The 8,270-nt window shown below is 40.5% G+C and overlaps 1 pseudogene; it reads left to right on the top strand.

The window, feature by feature from the left end:
• The first annotated feature begins 3,731 nt into the window (after positions 1-3,731).
• On the top strand, positions 3,732-4,952 carry LOC127198355 (60S acidic ribosomal protein P0-like; annotated as a pseudogene).
• The last annotated feature ends 3,318 nt before the right edge of the window (positions 4,953-8,270 follow it).

Below are 8,270 nucleotides of genomic sequence, written 5' to 3'. Positions count from 1 at the left end.
GTGTGTCTCTCTGTCTCTATGTCTATCTGTCTCTCCATCTCTGTCTCTGTCTGTCTCTCTCTCTGTCTGTCTCTCTCTCTCTCTCTGTCTCTCTCTCTCTGTCTGTCTGTCTGTCTGTCTCTGTCTCTGTCTCTGTCTCTGTCTCTCTCTCTCTCTCTCTCTCTCTCTCTCTCTCTCTCTCTCTCTCTCTCTCTCTCTCTCTCTCACTCTTTCTCCATCACTCTCTCTTATTTCTCTGAGTATCTGTTGGGATGTGTATACTGGCCAGTTTTAATTTTTCCTCCTTTCTAAGTGGGTTGTGTTTTTGTTTTGGTTTGGTTTGGTTTGGGCATTTTTTGCTTGTGGTTTTGTTTGTTTTTTTCCTGGTGACTCATCTTCATTTAGGTTTACGTTCTCCAATACTATTTAGGGCAAAGCTGACTACAATAACTCATACAATGTGTTGATAGAAGTCCAAGTGTCAACTTGCAGTAGAAGACACTCATGTCCTAGATAAGGTTTGGGCACAGTAACAGTAATGCATTTGCTTTTTTGGAAGTTTTTTATTGGTTCAATTTATGAGGAGACTGCACTAAGCAGTACACTTCTCTGTCCCATGCAACTCACTTGGTGCTGCTGGGAGTGGTGCCTTTTCACACTTGGAGTCCATAGTACCCACTGAGAACCTCATCTCCAGTATCCCACCCCATACCCCTGACTCCATAGCCTGCTCTACCCCAGTGTTCTTTCTGTACAGAGACCATGTAGCCCGTGGATGAGTTTGCACAACCTGGACAGCTTGTATCTCCATCTACAGCCCACTGTGTTGAAACTGTTTTTCCATATAAGATATGTCTAGCCCCAAAGTCCAGTCTCTCTCCAGTTGACTGTTGCTGTTATGCCCATATCCAGGAGAGAAAGACAGCGACTACTAACCTTGGCCTGGTACCATAATGTATCTGGGCACAGTTGGCATTGCTCTTGGCTGTCTTAAGCCCACCTAGCTATACTGAGTTTATTTTAGCTCTTTCTCTTGTAGAAATTGTATCTATTCTTTTACTATCAACTTCACATAAAGTGGTTTCTAATCTACCGTCTTACCCAGTACTGTATCTTTTATAATTTTCTAAATTCATTTTTTTACTTATTTATGGAATTTATGTGTCATTTCTCTCCTGTACTCTGTCATATATTGGTAGTTTTTGATATACCCCTTCTATTTAAACATAGAGATAATAAAGTTATTTTCCAAGAGCAAGAACACTGTCAACAAAATGGAGTCTATGTTACAATATACTTCATTGATACAGAGTTTAAGGAAGGGGAAAGCAATCTCTGATGCTAGAATTCTACAGTAGATTTGGATAATGTAGGTGTTGACAAGAGCATCATAGAAATTCTAAGAAACCATTTTCCTGATAGAGATACTAATTATGGGGTCATATTCTCTTTGTGAAATGCGTCAGCTGTATTATTATGATTCACTTTTATGTACATGTTTGTTATTAGGTGGGAAAGTATGAAATTTTCAGGTAAATGATTGGGGCTGGAAATAATCATTGAGCATGGAAACAATACCCAGAAAGTCAAAACACCCCATATTCTATCTCAAATGGGGGTCCTAGCTTTAAATCTTTAGATATTTGTGTTTAAATTGGAGTACCTACAGAAGTAAGATACTCAGCAGTAGATATGGTAGAATTTTAATTGAAGGGCTGCTGGTGCATACCACTGTCATGAAACGGGAAAAGAGAATAATGGAGCAAAATGGCTTGAGGGGAGTGGGGAGTATGGGGTCATCTTTTGAGATTTGAGGAAACAGAAATTAAAACTTCAGTGGGGGATAGATGGGGCACAATACACCCTAACAGTTTTCTATGAAATGAGACTTACTCTATGTGTGTATATCCTCCTCCCCCTCTGTTTGTTAACCTCTCCTAAGAGTATCCTAAGTAAATTCATAAACAACCAGCACCGTTCCTGAGGAGCTGTTGGCAAGTGGTTGCTTCTAGGTAAGTGAGAGTCACTTTTCTGTAAGAGTGTGTCCACTGGTAGGTTCCAGAGCCCCAGAGGATGATCCCACACTCATGTGCATAGGAAAGGAGATGGAGGAGGGCCAAGTGAAAGAATCACAGAGGGTTTTCTACGCCTACATTTTAAGAAATGAAGAACAAGAACAATGGGAAATTGATAAGGAATACTAATACAACCGAATTTTAATGCAGCTATCAGGAGAAGAACCTATTATTACAATCAGTGGGTCTTATGAAAAGAGCAGTAACCCTATGAGCATATAGAGGGGGAGGAGGAGCCCTCAGTCACAGCCATAGGGGAGGGGAGTAGGGGGAAAGTGGGAGGGAGGGTGGAATGGGAGGATATAAGGAATGGGATAACAATTGAGATGTAATATGAATAAATTAATAAATATATATATATGTAAAGAAAAAAGAAGCGAAGTAAACAATACTGCAGAATTATCTCAGGAGCTTTGTGGAGTAAGGTGTATGGCTTATTGCATAGTGTTTCCTGAACAACAACAAAATGACCACGAAACCCAGCAGAAGGATTTTCTTGTGAAATTATCAGATTCTTATTACACATAAGAGTAAGATTTTTTTCCTTAAAAAAAGAAACTCTTTAACCAAAAGATGTCAAACAGTCTTTCCTATGTCTGCATAAGGCTGAGCCCACAGTAAACATTTACTTTGTCAGAATGCCTAAAAATAGCTCTGTTGGAGAAAGGAAAGATATTCAAAATTTGGTAACTTTTATATGACTCATATATTGGCCATCAGAGGTAAGATTTTTATACCTTACCACTCTTGTCCAAAAATAGGACTGTGAGTATTAACTTCACAGTTCTGAAAGTATCAGTTATTATTCCTATCAGGAAGAAATGTCATCAGTGACATAGGAAAATATCTGGACCCAGAGTTAGAGAAAATAGCATGGTGTATGCAGGCTTTTAGTTATAATAGATTGACCGCTTATGGGGAGAGAGCTTCATTTTAGTGAACAGTTGACTATACCTATGAATATGTCATTATAAGAGTTGAATACAGAGGTCTTGAACATGCCAAATGAGATACTCTTTAATATTTTTATGTGAGCCTGCATATCTGGAACCTGCCAATAATTGTCTACTCATGAGGCCATTCTGCAGTGTTTATATACTTCTTTTCATAAGACTTACTGATTGTAATAACAAGTTCTTCTCCTGACAGCTGCATTAAAATTTGCTTGGATTATTGACTGATGCTCTTCCTTCCCCCACAGAACTAAAGTGGAGTTGGAGCAGCAACTGGGATATTCTAAATAGATGCTTAGCTTTGTATAAGGTCAAACGACTCATTGGAGCTTTGTTTTAGCTGCAAGAGAAAAAAGTCTTGGAGTCAGTAAGACATGAATCAGATGTTCAATTACACACCAACAAGGAATGCTTGTTCCTAAAGCTGCAGAATCTACCTGGTACCACTTGTGAGCTCTCTGATAATGACAACAAACTCCTTCTGGTAACACACCAGAACAGGATGACAACATGCCGTCTCATAGGACTTGCACAAGGATTAAGTGTTGTAATGCCTTCAACATCTCACATAGTACACATAAATAAAATGAATCTGCGGGTATAAGAACAATTCTTGTCCCAAGCAGCAGCATTCTATTCATTTGAAATAATAAAGAAAGCGTCTCACCAGGTGTCCTCATTAGAGTGACATCATCTTTAAACTCTGCATGGCAATCCCTGATACACTGCTGCTGTGGTGCCCAGGGAAGACATGGCGACCTGGAAGTCCAGCTACTTCCTTAACATCATCCAACTTTTGGATGATTACCCAAAACATTTCGTTGTGGGAGCAGATAACGTGGGCTCCAGGCAGGTGCAGTAGATTGGCATGTCCCTGAGAGGGAGGGCCGCGGTGCTGATGGGCAGGAACGCCATGATGCTCAAGGCCATCAGGGGCCACCTGGAAAACAACCCCGCTCTGGAGAAGCTGCTGCCTCACATACGGGGTAATGTGGGCTTTGTGTTCACCAAGGAGGAACTCACCGAGATTAGGGACGTGCTGCTGGCCAATAAGGTGCCCGCTGCTGCCTGTGCTGGCGCCGTCGCCCTATATGAGGTCACTGTGCCAGCCCAGAACAGTCTGGTCTCTGAGAAGACCTCGTTGTTCCATGCTTTGGGCATCACCACTAAAATCTCCAGAGGCACCATTGAAATTCTGAGTGATGTGCAGTTGATAAAAATTGGAGAAAGAGCCAGGCTTGGTGGCGCATGCCTTTATTCCCAGCACTTGGGAGGCAGAGGCAGGCCTGGTCTACAAAGCGAGTCCAGGATAGCCAAGGCTACACAGAGAAACCTTGTCTCGAGAAATAAAAAAACCAAAAACCAAACCTAAAAAACAACAACTAACCAAACAAACAAAAAACCCACCAAAAGAAAACAAATGAACAACAAAAAAACAAACAAACAAAAAAAACAAAAAAAACAAAAAAACTGGAGATAAAGTAGGAGCCAGCGAGGCCACACTGCTGAATATGCTCAACATCTCGCCCTTCTCCTTTGGCCTGCTCATCCAGCAGGTGTTTGACAACGGCAGCATTTATAAACCTGAAGTGCTTGACATCACCGAGCAGACTCTGCACTCTCTTTTCCTAGAGGGTGTCCAAAATGTTTCCAGTGTCTGTCTACAGATTGGTTACCCACTGGTTACCCAACTGTTGCCTCAGTGCCACACTCTATCATCAGTGGGTACAAGAGGGTCCTGGCTTTGTCTGTGGAGAGTGACTGCACCTTCTCTCTTGCTGAGGAGGTCAAGGCCTTTTTGGCTGATCCATCTGCATCTGTGGCTGCTGCCCCTGTGGCTGTTGCTACCACTGTTGCTCCTGCGGCTCTAAGCCCAGCCAAGGCTAAAGCCAAAGAAGAATCTGAGAAATGAGATGGGGATCTGGGATTTGGTCTCTTTAACTAATCACCTCTCAAAGCAGCCAATTCAGCCAGCTTAATTTGAGAAACAGGGAAATAAAGGCATACTTCTCTTTTAAAAAAGGAAAAAAGAAATAATAAAGAAAGCTTGCAAAAGATGGTGGTGTGACAGCAACAAAAACAACAAAAACAAAACAAAACAAAACAAACCAACCAAAAAAACCAAAGAAAAACATCATAGGGCTTCCTTCTCATATATGGTCAGAAACCTATGATGTCTGCACACAATTATAGTGACCCAGAGTATGAGGACCACTTGTACCTTACATCTTTTGTCATTTAAAGTTCTCTTTGGGAAATGTATTGATGCCTCTCTTTATGGGTCAAAATTTTCTCACCAGGAAATGTCTTCTTTTCCATTAATTTTTATAAGCAGCTGTTTAACCGTATCAAGGCCTAAATTCACACCAACTCCTCTCTGAAGTCTCCTTTTCACACAAAATCCACACAGCATGCGTAGTAGCCATCAGAATCAGACCATGATGAAAATCTCATATCCCTTACTTATCAATCCTGTGAGATCTCAGCTTCTCACGTAGAAATACTTAAAGCCCCTCTGTTTTCAGAGAAGCATTAATAATCACATCCCCACTGATGCAGGATCCACTACATTAACCAGAGTACTCACTGTCTGTGAGTACACTACTGAAGGTGACCTGAAGGTCACTTCAATTCCTCTTCTTCTGTTTGTGGTGTGTATGTTTGTGTGTGTATGTTTGCATGCTCAGCTGAGCATATGTGTGACTGTACAGGGGCATGTGTGTGCTTGTGGATTTGGATGTCAGAGATCAATCCCAGGTGTAAGTCTTTAGGTAGTACCCACCTTGGTGTCTGAAACAGGGTCACTCAGTGGCTTAGAGCTCACCAAGTAGGTAGGCTGGCTGGCAAGTAAGTACCAGAAACCCATCTGTCTCTGCCTTTTCTAGCATTGACCTTATACATTCAGGGCTTTGTATGGCTTAGCTAGGGTTGGGTTTTTTCTTGTTTGTTCATTTTTTAATGTGGAATTTGAAGGTCAAATTCAGGTCCTAGTGCTTACAAATCAAATCAAATGCTACAATTTATGTTTTTAATTGTATATGAGTGTTTTCCTGAATGTATGTTTGCTTGTCACATGCGCACCTGGTGCAGAAGGAGGGAAGAAGAAGGACGAGGAGGAGGAGGAGGAGAAGAAGAAGTCATATCTCCTGTAACTGGAGTCACAGATACTCATGAGCAGCCACTAGTCCTCTGCCAGAGAAGCATGAAGTCTTACCCATGAAGTTCTGTCTCCAGCCTCCGGAGCTAATTTTCCTCCCACAACCTCAAACACTCGTTTCTCAAAGGCAGAATTTTAGTTTGGCTTAAAGAACCAGGTTCCACAATAATAGTCAGTCCACATCCTGTGCATGTATTTAATCAAAGCTGCCTGTATATAGGTTAAATCTATAAGCTAGCCTTTCAAATGTACTGATTCCAGTATCTCTTGACATCAGCTCACTTTGTGCCTCAACTCAGGGATGGCCTTGTGCCTCTCCCAAGATAATGTGGGCAATCTGGAAATATCCCTCAGGGCGACAGACCTGGAGAGCTCTGCCTACTTAGTAATGGCAAAGCTCTCGTTGGAGTTGTGCTACTGTTTCTTGATCTTGAATCACATGAGGAGATTCCTTGCTGATTAGTAGCATGAAGGTACAGCCTTCCTCATTTGGCAGAGTAGGTTTACTAGAAGTGATTAATAATGGATAAAAGATAGCAATTAAATGCAATGAAATGAATTACAACGTTGTGGCGAAATTGAGTTTCACGTTAATTTGGTGATCAATAACAGCCATTGGAATTCTCTTTAGCTTTATAATTTAACATTGCAGCAAGCCTTTGTAACTAAACTAATTTATAAGAGACAATTGTTAGCACATGAAATATGTAGCTGTTCTAGATATTATGAGCATATGGTTTGTCTTCTCAGCTTCAACCAGCTCTTGATTATGTTCCATAAATAGCCACGTTCAATTTTTTTTTTTGTCTTTTATTCTTAGATTTATTCTGAATGTCTCACACAGATGTAGCTTAATAAAAATCATAATATGGCCAACAGGGAGAAATTAACACAGACTGTTTGGAAGAGTACCTGCAAAAATCCACCCACGCGAACTCAGGGTAGAGTCACAGCAAACGTCCTCATGCAGTAATGGTGAAAACAAATCTGCCTGCTCTGCTCTTTAAGCTTCGCTCCTTGATTTGTTTCTTTGCTGTGTCCATTTTATAAGTATATGTTAAACACACTATTTTCTAAGCCATATATACTTAAAATATTATTTATCCCACTGCCCAGCCAACAACTCTACTTGCATTCTCAAAGGCCTGAAGCCATCTGGGACTACCAAAGGCCTGCTGCCATAAGGAACTACCAGAGCACTCCCAAAAGTGGTAAATTGCACCTGCTTCTCTGTGCTTCACTTTCAGAAGCCTGCCAACTCTAGAGACAACCAGAGAGCTAAAGCTATGCAGCTGAAGCACAAGGAGATGACCTTAAATTCAAACTTGTGATGGTGATAGAGGCCTTTAAAGAGGAAATGAATACATCCTTTCAATAAATACAGGAAAATACAATCAAACAGGTGAAGGAAATGAGTGAAACTGTTCAAGACCTGAAAATGGAAATAGGAGTAATAAAGAAATCACAAACTGAGAAAATCCTGGAGAAGGAAAAACCTAAGGAACAGAACAGGAACTACAGACATGAGCATTGCCAGCAAAATACAAGAGACAGAAGAGAAAATCTCAAGTGTAGAAGATATAATTGAAGAAATAATTACACCAAATAAATAATAAATACATAAAATGATAAGTCTAAAAAGTTCCTGACACAAAACATACAAACAATAAGCAGGATAAGAAAGTAACTAGGCAAGCAACATCCTTCACAATAGCCACAAATAATATAAAATATCTTGGTGTAACCCTAACCAAGCAAGTTAAAACCTGTATGACAAGAACTTCAAGTCTCTGAGAAAGCAATGGAAGAAGATAGCAGAAGATGGAAAGATCTCCCATGCTCATGGATCAGTAGGGTTACCATAGTAAAAATGGCCATCTTACCAAAAGCAATCTACAGATTCAGTGTAATCCCTATCAAAATACCTACACAATTCCTTAAAGACCTAGAAGGAGCAGTGTATGGTATTGGCATAAAAACAGAGAGGTATATCAATGGAATCGAACCAAAGACCCAGAAATAAACCAACACACCTACAGACACTTGATTTTTGACAAAGAAGCCAAAATCATACAAGAGAAAAAGAAAGCATCTTTAACAAATGGT

Source organism: Acomys russatus, chromosome 2 (genome assembly GCF_903995435.1).
Source record: "Acomys russatus chromosome 2, mAcoRus1.1, whole genome shotgun sequence".
Lineage (NCBI taxonomy): Eukaryota > Metazoa > Chordata > Mammalia > Rodentia > Muridae > Acomys > Acomys russatus.
This window is presented reverse-complemented; position numbering and strand designations above follow the sequence as displayed.